The sequence below is a fragment of the Sturnira hondurensis genome, unplaced genomic scaffold (genome assembly GCF_014824575.4).
Source record: "Sturnira hondurensis isolate 20B ecotype Veracruz unplaced genomic scaffold, ASM1482457v3 Scaffold0020579, whole genome shotgun sequence".
Classification (NCBI taxonomy): domain Eukaryota; kingdom Metazoa; phylum Chordata; class Mammalia; order Chiroptera; family Phyllostomidae; genus Sturnira; species Sturnira hondurensis.
The window spans coordinates 6,801,050-6,815,842 of NW_028093210.1; positions in this window are offsets into that span (position 1 = coordinate 6,801,050).

Sequence of the window (14,793 nt, forward strand, 5' to 3'; positions counted from 1 at the left end):
TCTCATCTCCCCTAGCCAGCTTGTGGTCTACATCATTGCCCTGACCACCCTTGGTTTGGAGAGTACTGGGCGAAATAAATCACACCTCCTACTTATTGACTTCTCGCTGCATGAAAGCACTGCTCAGAAGATGAGGCAGATAAATGTTTTTCCTTCTCCTTGGCACCTAATTGTTGCTCTTAAGAATTGAAGGATGACACTTCATCCTTCTACCTACAGGTCCCCTAATAGCCCTGTTTCTCAGATCCACATACATTTGGAGAACTGGGGCATGGAGAGATCTTCCTTGTTCAAGCCCTCATCTTGCTGGTTTCTGGTTGGTTTCTTATGAGTGTGCCTCCCACCTCCATTTCTCCCCATTAGACCTCATTTCCATATGGCAATCAGACGCATGATTTCAAAATGCAAATATGACCTCACAGAGCTCTGCTACTTAAAACCATTCATGGCTCTCCATTGCCCTGAAGAGAAAATCCAAACTCATACACATGATGGTAAAAAAAACAAAAACCCTTTGGATTTTAAGTTCCTCAATATCTTCAGTTCCTAGAACAGAGTATGGCCCAAAGGAGAATTTGCAGACTGAGTAAGCCTGGCATTGTTTTCTACCCACCCTCACCTCCTGCCTTTCTATTTCTTTTTTTTAATTCTCAGTAATATCAACTGTTTACAACCGCTCCCATAAACTATCCCAGTTCTGACCTATTCCCCCTTTCTTAGAAATGTAACCTCTGTTTAAAACAAAAGACAATAGGCCCAAAATGAAGTCACTTATGCTAAAGTGACATGTCACTAAACTGAGCCTTAAGTATAGTTTCTGTTCTCCCAAAAGTGGAACTTTGAACCAGTCACTTTGGAATTATCTGGTCAGCACTGGTGAGGTCACTTGCCATATCAAAGTGGCAAGTAACCTGGCCAAAACACATGCATGTTATGCTTGTATAACATCCTCATTCCCACTCTCCTGCCCATAAAATTTTTCAGTTTATACAGCTCCCTGGAGTTCCTCTCTATCTGCTACGTGAAATGCTACCCATTTCATGAATAATTGAATAAAGACAACAAGATCTTCACAATTTACTCAGTTGAATTTTGCTTTGGACATATCCCTGCCTGAAGTGCCCTTACACTTACTTCTTCTCTTCAGCTACCATCTACTCAGCCCTTAATTTCTAGTTATCACCTCCTGTTGGAAGTTTTCCCTATACATACCTCCCCCAGCACCCACCACCAGATTGAACTGGAGACCCTTCATCCCACAGCACTCTAAGCACACTACAACCATACAGAACCACAGCCAGCTGGGGGCAGACACTACTGTGCCTTCCTCATTTCTGTTTCCCTCATACCAGATGGCAGGATGATTCCCACCACAGGCCTCCAATCACTCTGTGTCCCTACAGCATTTCTCCTTAATTGCTATTTTAATGCTCTACTTCTGAAGAAATGGTACAAGAAAAGTGTTTCCTCTCAAATTACCTGTATTCATATTCTCCTCCAAAGGGTAGCCTGATTTCTTCTATGTCACAGCTTTCTTTCTCAGAAGAAACTGGAAATGTTTTCCCCAGAAAGCTAAAACCCTTAAAAATGTCCCCCTTCTTCTCTGCTGTCATGAATGATGTCAGAGTTGCTTCACTGTCCTCCTACCTCGAAGTGAATATTCATTCATTTACTCCACCATCCCCTGGGGTTTGAGAGCCTTTGGTTCTCCTCATAACAGTGTGACTAATTTTCCCTATGGGAAATCTGGGTGTTAGCTCCAATGTTCCCTGCACCCCTTCCCTGGGAGCTAGAAGACCTCTGGTTAATTTGTTCTCATATCCCCACTAAGCAGGTCAAGTTCCCACCATGACCCTCTTTATAATAACAATATTGGGTTGGTCAAAAAGGCTGTTTAGTTTGTTTCATAAAATAAAATACACTTATTTCATTTTCACCAATAACTTTATTGATTTGGATACTTTGAGTATGTCAGCTATCTCCCAATATTGACTTCTAGCAGTTAGAGGCTAGGGGTGCTGTAAAGATCTTCCAATGCATAAGACACCCTCACAGCAAAGACTTATTTGACCAAAATGTGAATAGTACCAAGAAATTTCACAAACCACTTTTGACTCATTTGATCAGTCACGACACCTTCTCCATACACTCCACAACTCTTTTTTTTTTTTTGCATTTCAGTTGTGCTTTTACCTTTCTTGAATAATAAAGCATAATATGCCAAAAATGTTGCATATCTTCTTTCATCTTAAATATTAAGATGGCTGCACAAAAATTCACTTATTTTTATGTTTTTTTAAATGCATGCTGAATATGACAGCTGTCACAATACAATCTAACAAAATCTTTTCCAATGAAGTTTAAGATAACTAGGCACTTCTGGAGCCACTGTGATTAAAAAACATAATGGATCTTTTGGACAACCCAATAATACTAAACACTGTCATGTTATCAATGTTTAGTTAATTCATTCTCTCAATAACTATTTTTTGAACATCCCCCAAGCAAGACATTGGCCTTGACAATGAAGAATCAGAAATTAAAGCAAACAAAAGACCTGGGCTCCTCTGCTGTCATGAACTGATTTCAATCTTTGATATGGAAGCATCTCTTAAGTGGTCCTGAGTCCTTCAAACCCTTGAGCAATTCAGATTCTTTGACCTGGCTCTATGTGCAGCTCTAGAGACAAAGCTCCTGTGGTTGAACTGCAGTTGATTTCCCCCACTCCATCCAGATGGGCCCATAACCCTCCTTTACCATTGACAGTGAAAATGCCAGTGGTAATGGACCAAATGTTCAAGAAATCACTACATGAATTAACCATAATTAAGTAATGAGTTGTGCATTTTATTTCTAAATGTCTATGTTTTGTGCTTGAGGGCAGAGGCTGACTATGTCTGTCTTATCCACTGTCAGAGCTGAGCATTGCACAATTAGGTCTTCAGTAATAATGTGCCGAATTAATATAAGCAAAGGAATGAATCCCTATGTTCTGCAGCCTCAGCCTGGGCTTGACTCTGATACATCTCTTCTCAGTCAGAGTGTATTCCTTCTNTGCATTTTATTTCTAAATGTCTATGTTTTGTGCTTGAGGGCAGAGGCTGACTATGTCTGTCTTATCCACTGTCAGAGCTGAGCATTGCACAATTAGGTCTTCAGTAATAATGTGCTGAATTAATATAAGCAAAGGAATGAATCCCTATGTTCTGCAGCCTCAGCCTGGGCTTGACTCTGATACATCTCTTCTCAGTCAGAGTGTATTCCTTCTGACCCTGAGAGCAAAGATCCCCACAACCTGTTCATTGCAGAGCGAGCAATGGGGCTGGTGATGCAGTGGCAGTCTGTGTGTTGGCAACGCCACTGTGTGTTGATGGACTTTCATAGTAATTCAACATTATTATGTGTCAAATATAATTTATGGTTTAATACAATGCCAGTTTTATAACTGAATTATTGCTATATTTACATCTGGAAAAAAATCACAGCAAAAATTTCCACTTTGAAGGACTTCATCTGGGATTAAGTGCTGAGCCAACCAAGATTATTTTCTCAAGCTAAAATAAGGTCCTCCAAGCCCTGTAAACAATGAAAACAGTTCATTGCTTCCCAGTTGTACCCATTTTTTTCATCTTTTTATCATGAATTTTACAAATGTGCACTGGACATCTACCCTCTTTCTTTCAGAATTCAGGAGCCCTTGGAAAGTTCTCAACTCTATCGACAGGTACCACCATCTTCCCAGACATCTCTCTTAATACTGTAAAACATTGAAGAAATGGCCAAAACATTATCAAAATAGTCCCATAACGTTCTTATTCTTTTGTTAGCTGAGGTTTTGTTGTTGTTGTTTATTTGGTGTGTTTCAGCCAAAATTTTATTAGGGAAATTTTTATATTGCAATAAATATAGATCTATATTATCTTAGTGCAGATATTTGATTTACATACATACTATAGTTTATACAATTCGTTGACATTTTAGGTTGTTTATCATTATAAACAACACTGCAAAAACCATCTTTGGACAACTATTTGAACACTTGTGCAATTTTTATTTCATTTAGGGAAATCTCTAAATAAATTCCAGAGTCAAAGTAGCCTTGATGACAGAAAAACTTCTATTCAACCTCTGATACCCACTCATATGTCACATTCTCTATAAAACCCTTCTTGATTTCCCCACTGCTGCACCATTAACAGAATTAATCACTGTGTGTGTGTGTGTGAGAGAGAGAGAGAGAGAGAGAGAGAGACAGACAGACAGACAGACAGACATTCAATTGAATAATTGCCTCTTTTCCTCTACTTTTCTCCCTCTCACTAGAGACACCTTGAGAATTAGTTGTCTGACCTCCTTAAATGAATCTCCCAGCCATGGAAGAGCTCCCTAGGTAACTCTTCACTACAGAGGGTTCCTCTGATTGTACTTCACAGAACTGCTTATGTGGGTGGCAGCGAGAGCTCACCTTCGGCTTCTAGGATGGGTGACAGCAGTTTGACTTTAATACACCTTTCTTTCTTTTATCCCCTTCCTGCCATATCCAATTCATTACCAAATACCCTTGATTAATTTTAAAATTGCTCAAATTTGCCCATGTCTCTTCTACTCCTTGCTACCCCCCAGGACAAGCTGCCATCCTCCCTCACCTGGATTTCTTTGATGGGCTGTTAATTGGTCTCCTTGTTTCCCTGCTTCTTCCTCTAATGAGTTTCTTACAATAGAATCAGAATTAACTTAGAAGAGAACAGGAGAATACAGGAGAGAAGAGAAAAATAGAAGAGTTGGTAAAAGAATTTTAAAATGTGGCTGTTTACCTGCATTTTTTGTTTTTTTATCTCCATTTACCTATTTAACCTAATGCATGTTATTCGTGAAGAAACATTCAATTGTGTTTGGGAAGTTTTCTTTCCTGCTTATCTTTTAATAAATCCCTGGTATAATCTTGTGTAGTAATTTTAGCTATTTTAACTTATTGAAATGTCCAACTTTAGAATTATTTTGATCCTGCTCTTCAGGATAGAAATGTTCACAGAAAATTATCTGCAGGTGAATCCATTTTCCCATTGACTTCCATTACAAAATTGAAAAGGAATTTGCAAATGGGATGGAGGGGAGAGAGATCTTCAAAAGACAGAGAAAACTTTCACCCAGGAGGGGTTTGTGATAAGGAGCAACCTTGTGGCACAAAGCTCCTTCCTTTATTCCAGGATGGTTCAGAGCTATACGTGGGTACTTTGCTTTCCTCTGTGACCTAATGTCAAGAGCAATGATTGGGTTCCAGGAAACCAGGACTGGCCTAGTTCCACAGGAACAGAATTTTAAAACTGAGTTGTCTGAATTGGTTCTGGGGTTTCTGGAATTTGGCCCTCTATTCTGATTAGATTTAAAGACACTAAGAATTCTATTTCCAGTAGTAAAGAGAACACTGAGAAAGTGAACCATTTATAGAGATACACCAAATATCTACATTGGATACTCCTAATCAATCACTGTTAAGAAAAAGTTAGGTAAATATGTTAAGTGATGCTTTTGATGTTTTTGTAAAACTAATATAATATGAAATACTATGATATGCAATAACATACTAGAACATGATGTAATATAATATGATATAAAACTAGCTAGTATAATAAAACGTCATTATATTATTTGGTGACTCCCAATGTCACTGGGAAAAGTGGTGAAAGGAAAGGAAGAGTTCAGGGATTCTGATTTAGGGAATGAGTGTGGGAATAGATACCAAAACTGCTAGATCATGGCGGAAGAAAGATAGGTCCAGGAACAGGCTGAAGTGATTGACATGGACTCACTAAGTAGAGATTCTGCAATAGGTCCAGGCTGCTGTTCAAGCTGCCCTACCATTTGGACCATATGATCCAGTAGATTCAAGGGTGCATGAATGGCAGTGGCAGATGGGGATGCTATTTGCAATCCTTGGCAGGCCCCCCACCAGTGATCAGCAGTGAAGGCCCTTAGGAATTTGGAGCAAGGCCTGCCATCAGCTGCAGACAACTCCTCCCCTTTTGAGAAGCAGCAATATCCTGTTGCTCTGTTTCTCGGAAGAAGCCTGCCTAATACAGGTATTTTGCTTTCCTATGACCTACAGTAATGGTTGGTTCCAGGAAACTGTGGCTGGTCTAGGCATTCCACTTGATATGCCAGAGATTAGAGACAAGAAAAGAACTGGGATTCATAAATAGCAGTCATGTAAGACCTAGATTCCAGGAAGCACAACCCTGGAGAACATGGAATAGATACTGAAGTGACAAAGTCAAGTTCTTGGAGAAAGTAAGAGCAAGTATGGATCTAACTGGTTCTCACATGCAGCTCACCTGATATGATGAGCTAGTTTCAGGATCCTTAGGCAGGACTGTAAAAAACTTCCACATTCTGATCTATGGTGAATCCTCCCCCTTCTTGAAATAAGTATGCTGTGTTAGTTCAAGCTGTTATGACAAAAAGGCCATAGGCTGGATGCCTTAAACAACAGAAATTTACTTCATATAGGGTACTGGCTGATCATAGGGTATCTGACAAGAACCCCCCTTCCTGGTTTGCCAATGACTCTCTTGTTGTGTCCTCATATGGCAAAGAGCAGAAAGAGAGAACAAAGAAGCTCTCAGGTCTCTTTTTATGTGGAAACTAATTTCATTCAAAGAGCTCCATACTCATAACCTCATTACCTCCCAAAGATTCCACCTCCTAACACCATCACATTGAAGATTAGGATTTCAACACATCAATTTTGTAGGATACAAACATGCAGTCCATCAAATGCACTTCACCAAAAATATAATAAAAAGCATCTAGCTTCCCTTAATAACTTCAACTAGTACAACCACACCACATTTTTGGAAAGATAGTCAATGGCTTATCCTCCTTACAATTACCATTAAGACACCCTTCCTTCTCTATCCCACATTTTCACTACTAGTACTTAAATCTGTTTTATTATTTTTATGACCATAAATTAGATGCAGTTTAAATATTTGCCTTATTTTGGAACAATATTAAAAAAGTAAACACCCATTGGGAAAAATGCAGGGTGTGATCATTTTAATAGTGTTTTTTCTTCAATATCACAAATAAGTTTTACTAAGAATTCTAGAATTTTGGAATTAGAAAAGACTTTAGGAACCATCTAATGCTACATCATACTTTTTTCAACAAAGAAACAGGATCGAGAGGGAAAAGGGCAGCTTTAGTGACACACAGCAACAGCACAACAGAGACTACCGATCCCCTAACAGCACAGGAATGATTCTTCTCCTCTCTTCTCATCTCTTTGATAGACATATAATTGCCATAACTAATTGGATAAGGCATCAGTCTCATTTTATGATGAAAAAGGACAGAAAAGAAACTCGTTGTCACTGCACAATTTACGAGGTCGTTGTTAGATTCATTACTTGAAGATCAGTGGGTGTAATTAGTGACCAAAATCCAAGTAGATAAAACAGTTTGGCCCTTGTTTAAAATCTTGTCTTAAAATTGAGTAATTTCCTCTACTCTCGACATAGTGCCGTTGAGGGTCATATTTAATAATCATACATCCCAGTGTGAAGTGACCCCAAGAGAACAAGAGAGAACTGTAAATTGCACTCTAACTAATTCACCCATCATTTGGCATGTTCTCACCCACTCTGCACATTATTTTATGAGCTGTTAATAATAAGTCCTATATTTATTCAATATTTTGCTCCATCCAAAATGTTTTTTGATATACAACTCATGCCTGGGACATAGCATTCAATCAATAAATGTTTGCTGAGACTATTTAAATGAAATTATTTGAATAATGTCTCATTTCATCTTAACAGCAACTTTAGGTGGTGGTAAATAGTGCAAATGTTAATTCCCTTCTTTGCATTAAAACAGGGATTGAATAATCCTTTGGCTCTTAAATTTTGATTCTCAGGTTTTAGTCCTGACTTCTGGTCTCTTTTTCTCATTTTCTCCTGGGTAGTCAAGTTGAGTTCATGTTATTGAATTTCAAAAGAAAAAATGTGAAACAATACTTTCTCCAAAGAAAGAACATATAACCCTTGCATCAAGTGTCCTTCTGCATAATGGATACTTTTCCAAATAATTTTGAGGATCAGGCCATCAGTAAGCAAAGTGCCTGACACAGTCTCTCCCCAAACAATTTATGAGCAAGACTGATAGTGAATTTCTTAGCAGTGATGAGAATGCCCTGGAGGCAGTTTCAAATTTATAACCTTTCAAAACTGGAAGAGAGTTGAGAATATAGAAATAGCTCCAGTCGTCTCTGAGGTGATAGGCTCTCAGGTGAGAACACTGAGGTCCAGTGTTCAGTGACTTAAAAATGTTACACAGTGAGTTAGAGTCCGAGTTAGACTAGAAGGCAGTCTGGAGACATTTTTTCTTCAATACACTATTTCCATTTCTCCTGTGCCTCAGATGTTTGGTCTAGATCACGGTGTCTCAACCTTGGCACTGTTGACACTTAAGGCCAGACTATTCTTTCTTGAGAGAGGCTGTCCTCTGCATTGCAGGATGTTTAGCAGCATTTCTCACCTCTAATGACTAGGTGTCGGTGGCATTCCTGCCCAGAGTTGTGACAACAAAAAAGGTCTCCAGACACTGCCAAGTGTCCCTGGCAGGGCAAGGTGAGGATGGTAACCGAAAAGAGGCCTATAAGTAGGAAAATAGAAATCAACTCAAGTTCATGAGTGAGAACAGCACTTAAACAGGAATGTCCTAGACACCCATTTAAAGCAAAAGAGTGGAGATTGTTCCAATGTGGAAACTATGTGGAAAATAGGTGGGGGGAGGGAGTTGCAGGGGGTATTAAGAGAGGTATTAACTTTATATCTTTGTCTTATATGTTTAAGGATATTATGTTAAATGCTGATATATGTATCTGCTGGCTGTCCAATACCCTCTGACCTGCCAAAGGGTGGAAACCAAGGTTCACTCTCCACGCTCATATCCATCCTAGTGATGTTTACATGGTAGGTACATTCAGGGTGTACTGAGCCTTAGAAGCAAATTCATTAGGGATGATATGTTCACACATATCTAGTCAACTGTAATTGGGTCTGGTTTGCCTGCTGTGGCTTCATATTTATTGTAGTTATTTTGTTTCTGTCTGTGACATATCAGACTGGAACTCCTCTTGTAAGATCTTCATAGAGTAATAGTCTTCCTCAAAGGTTACACTGTATTGGGTAATTATTCTTTATAGGAACTCTCCTGAATGATATGCCCCATAGTCCTTGCCTGAACACAGATGTCTAATGGGTGCCACATTTTTATCCACAATGATGGAATGATGATAAATAATGAGGTCCCCTTGAGAGTCACCCCTCTCGGTGTTTTTGGACACTGAGAACGGGATGCTCAGGAAAGAGGAGGAGGAGAAAGATGGCAGGCATGGCAGCACTGGAGTCTGGCTTGAATTCTGAATCTGCCACTTACTAACTATAGGATATGAAATGAGTAGACTTCTGAGCCTTGGATTTCTCATCTATAAAATTGGGGTAAGGTAGTATTTAGCACACAGTAAGTGCTCAGATTCCAGTTTTGTTTTCATTAGTGGAGAAAATGCAGACTGATTTAAGATACTGACTCTGCTTTTAGCACTTTTTGAAATAAAAGGCTCATGTGTCTCCCAATTCTGACTTACAGCATGAAGTAAAAAGAGGAAAAGCGCCCAAAAAAAGGCTACTAATTGTGTGGCCTCAATTAGTAAAAAAAAAAAAAAAAAAAATACTGAACTTCTCTAATCTCCAGTGTTCTTCTCACTTTTAAATGGAAGTTAAAAATGTCTACTTCCTCGGGAGAAGATGAGGATTCAAGAAGGGCACATAATGGAGGATGGAGGCACAGAATCCAGTGTCAGGTAAATAGGAGCATCTCAGCCAATGACAACCCTGCCTTCTCTGTGATATGGAAACATCACTCAGTTCTCTGAGCCTTGGTTTCTCTAAAAGAGAAGCATCTCTAAGTGACAAGTATATAGATTGGTTGGGGGGAGGGCAATAGATGATAGAAAAAGAGAGAGAGAGAGACATAAATAAAATTATCCCCCAAATTAGTGGTTTCACACAATAATCATTTGTTTTCTCCATCTTTGTCAGTCAGGAATCTGAGTACAAGACAGGTGGGTACCTCTGCCTCAAGCTACCTCACAAGGCTTCAGTCAGTGTGTTGGTTCGGGTTGCAGTCTCATCCAAAGGCTCAGGTGAGAGTCACTTCCAAACTCTCTCCCATGGTATTGACAGAATACAGTCCCCTATGGATTGTTGGACTGAGGCAATCAGCTTTCCATTGGCTGTTAACCAAAGCCCACCCTCAACCTCCCCAGAGAGTAGCCCACAACCTGACATGCAGCTTCCATCAGAGTGGACATGTGAGAGACTATGAAAGAATGCTCAAGTAGGAAGCCACATTCTCTATGTAACCTATTCTTAGAAGTAACATCTCATCATTTCTGGCACATGCTACTGGTTAGAAGTAAGTTGAGTCACTAAGTCAAGTCCACATGCAAGGGAGAAGATTGCACAAGGGCATGAATACCAAAAAGTGGGATCACTGGAAGCAACTTAAAAGCTGCCTACCACTATGTCAGGAAACATGAAAAAGCCTTCATTGTTTTATCACACACTGAGCCCACCTGTTAACAGGAGGCACCAGATTCTTTTATAACTTCCCATTTTAATTACATACTTTTTCCCACCTGCACTTCTTTCCTATGGCTTTTGGGTGAGGTAGGTATGGTAGGTGAGGTAGGACTGAGAAACTGTAAACAGCAGGAAATGAAGGAGGGCAAGAACATTGGGTAATTAACAAGGGAAAGGTAAGCCCTTAGTTTCCCTTGTAATACATCGGCATTTCATATTGCATATTTTCTCTGGGCATAGCTGCAGGATGGAGTCACCACTTTGAAAAATTAAATTTCATAGAAAGTTGGCCATGGTTCTACTTCCCTTCCCTATGGAAGCAAGAGATAGAAACATCTCTGACTTGTCACACTGTTGAATCATTTTCAGACAAGCTTTTGGAGGGAGCCTGAGTCCCTTCTCTAGAGAGGTTCCCAAATGCAAGGCCTTAAAAGCAGCTGAAATTAGGTCAAAGGCCTTTGAAAGCAAAATAAGAAAGTATTAACAGGGTTTGGATAAAGTGGAAATAAAGTCACACACAGAGAGGCACAAGAAAACAGACAGAAATGAGATTCTTCCTAGGAATTAGAGAGGGACACTTTTCAAAGGGAACTGTCCCTAGTGAAGCGAAGATTTAGTACTCTGACCCTGCCATCAACCCACTTTGATAGATCCCTTCATTATATTATTGAAATGATCATAAAATAAAGGTTAGTCTCATCCTAAGGATATCTTCCACCTTTTCCAAACCATACTATTAAGTTGTATTAGCTCCTTGGAGTTAGGCCACCATAACCAGAAAGAATGTGTGATAATGTGGCTCTCCTGGAGTTAAGCTCATTTAAAACTCTAGAATACTGTGAAGAAAGTTCCCCAGGCTAAGATAAGGTTAACGAATTTAAATCTCAACAATGAGCTTATCTCCAATGTCTCTGAAATAATTAGTTCTGGGAATGGCATCACTGGTTCATCCAATGCATTGGGTCCAGTCCCCATCCCCAGCTCAATAATTTGGATATTTGAAAATTGAAAAACAGGATGAGGAATTTGTATTAATTTTCACAATTCCATACAATTTGTACAACCACTTTGTCCAATGCTGAGGGCCAAGGAGCTTTATCTTTATGCTTTGTGTATAGCCACTGTTTTCATCCTCCCAATCTCACCCTCAGTAACAATGCCCAACTCTTTCTTCAGAAACCACACCTTAGCCCTGACTGGTGTGGCTCAGTGGGTTGATCACTGGCCTGCAAACCAAAAGGTCCCCAGTTTGATTCCCCCAAAAAGAAAGAAGCCACACGTTAGCTATTCATTCCTTCCCCACAAGGCTGTTTGTGTGTCCTTCTGCACCATTCCCGCCCTAGAAGATGGTCGTGTGACTCAAGCTGACAGATCAGAGGACTCCTTCCTCCACACAGACTTTGGATATGGAAAGAACATGTCTCATGCTAATTTAGAGTCCTCCTTAAATGTTGATATATGAATACTACAGGGAGAAAGATCTTTCCTTTTAGATTTCGAACCATACGTATATAAGATTATAGCTGCCAGCCACCTTTTTTACCACCATAAGAGTGGAGGCTGCCTTAGAGTGCAGACACAGAGCACTGAAAATGAGAACAACAGAGCCCAGAGAACAGTGCCTACACCCCTGTGTCCAGCCCTAGACTTCCCAAATAATGGTCAAGTTCTTTAGTTTTCTTAAGCTAGTTTGACTTAGATTTCTGTCACTGGTAATCAAAAGCATCATGACCAGAACTGTGATCAATATTGGTACCATTATTAAGTGCTAAGCACTGGGGATACCAAAACAAATGCTGTAATTCCTGCTTCCAAGTTGCTCTCAGTCGAGGATTTACAGCCAGAGTTGTAAAACATGAGCAATGGAGTCAAACAAACATGAACTTGAATTCTTACTTATGTGTCTGTGGCAGGAAGAATCCCAAGATGGCCCAAAGATTTGCCCTATATTCACACCAGGTTTAATGTTCAAGATTATTCCCTCCCCTTAAAGGGGAGGCAGGGCCTGTAAATATGATTGAGTGTCACTTCCCTAACTAGGTTACCTTATATAGTAAAGCTTTGAGGGATTTTGAAGATTTAAATAAGATTCTGAGTCAATTCATTTTGAGTTATTCAAAAGGGATGGTATCCTGGTGAGCCTGACCTAATCAGGTGACAGACTCTAAAAGAGAGACTGGACCCTTTCAGAAAAGACAGGTGTTCTCATGCTGGCCTTGGAGAATCAAAGCTCCATGTTGCGAACTACTTACCAGGAGAAGCTGCCTCTGGGAGCTGAGGTCTTCAGTCCTGTAAATGCAAGGAAGTAGATTCCACCAATATCTTGGGGAAGCTCAGAAGAAGGCCCTGACTGACACCTTGTTTGCAGTCTGCACCCTGAGCAGAGGACACAGACAGGTAAGCCATGCCCAGAGTCCTGGCCCACAGAAACTGTGGCCCAGATAATAAATGTGCTTTTTTAAAGCACTGAATTTGTAGTAATGTGTTATCGAAAACAGAGAACTAATACAGTGTCCCTAATCAAAATTAAGATTTCTGAGTCTGAATTTTCTGTTCTGACAAATACAAATAGTAGCAGCACCTACTTTTATTGCTTGTTGGGAGGATTAATTGGTAAATTCTTATATAGTTCAACAACTATTAATGGTTAGCTAAACTCTTCACATTTTAAGTGTGTGTGTACACACATGCATGTGGGGTAACAGGTATTTCTTAGATCCATCACCATATACCCAAGTATCAGGGAAGGGACTCCACATTCTTAAACCTATCTTATCCAACTTCTTTTGCATTTACGGCAAGGGAAAAAAGGTCCAGGAAGGGAAAGTGACTGATCCCAGGACACAAAACTTATTAGTGGGCCCAGTAAGGACTTGCGACTACATTCAGGTCCTGCCTCACCATCCATACAATGGGGCCCTTTATATGAAGGCCTGACTGAGGCTGGAATTCACATCCAAGCTCACTGATCTAAAAGGTGGCAAGAGGCTCCAGTTCTTTACCACAGGGGTCTCTCCATGGAGCTAGTCATTTTCTCCCTGAGTCATTCAAGAGAGAGCAAACCAAGATGAAAGCTGTAATGTCTTCTATAACCTAATCTTGGAAGTAAGGTACTGTCATCTCTGCAGAATGCCATTGGTCACACAGAACAACCCTGGCACAATGTAAGAGGGTGCTCCAAAAGTGTGGGACCATTGAGGGGACATGTGGGAGGCTGGCTTTATATCTCTCTTCATTGCCTAAATAGCCACACTGCTGACAGTCTGAAATGAAGGCTTGCCAACAGGAAGATAGGATGACTTTATCCCAGCCCTTGTAGTTAATAGAAATAAGAGGACTGTGACTGTGGTACCCCTGCCAAATAGCAAATGAAAATGGCATTTTTAAAACTGCAATTAGTACTCCTTTCACTGAGGAGGTCTGTTCTGCTTAATGATCTATGTATCAGTGCATTCCAGGCCATGGTACTAAATGGCTTAGAATACGCAGATGCTCTGCCATGTTATAGCATCTTCAAAAGATATCAGCAAAATGATCATTACTTGAATTGGCTGTAAGCAAAGCTTCAGAAAGTTCAGGTGGCTTTAAAATGCAGAGCCTCATGGTGGCAAGAGAGAAGAAGGGCTGTGGTTTCTAGAAGTCTGCTTCTCTGATTATTAGCAGGCACTGCACCATCTGACCCCACACCCAGCTCTCCAGTTCAGCACCTTCCCTTCTCCACCAGAACCCTGTGCCCAGCACAGCTGTGATGTAGTTTCCCAAGAATATAGTCATCACCAGCAACATGCCTTCATAGTCAGGAGACAGACTTGCCTCAACACGGTGACCTCAGGCAAGGACATTTCATCAAATCCCTGACTTTGTGGGTGATGGTTCACCAAAAAGAGAAGTAAAGTGACAGTTTATATTATACCAAAATTGCAAAAGTCCTGCAGGAACCTTCTCTCAATCTTGGATTTATTATTGCCTCCTGTCTGTGGCCAGACAAACTGATCTGAAACCTAAGTCCACTTGGGTCTCTCTCCTGCTTTAAAACACTTCAGAGACTTACCATCACTTGGAGGCTCCAGCCTAAAATACTTGGGTAGACACATCAAACTCTGGATCTGACACTCCCCTTCCCCCTCCTCTGGGTGACAGTTCCCCT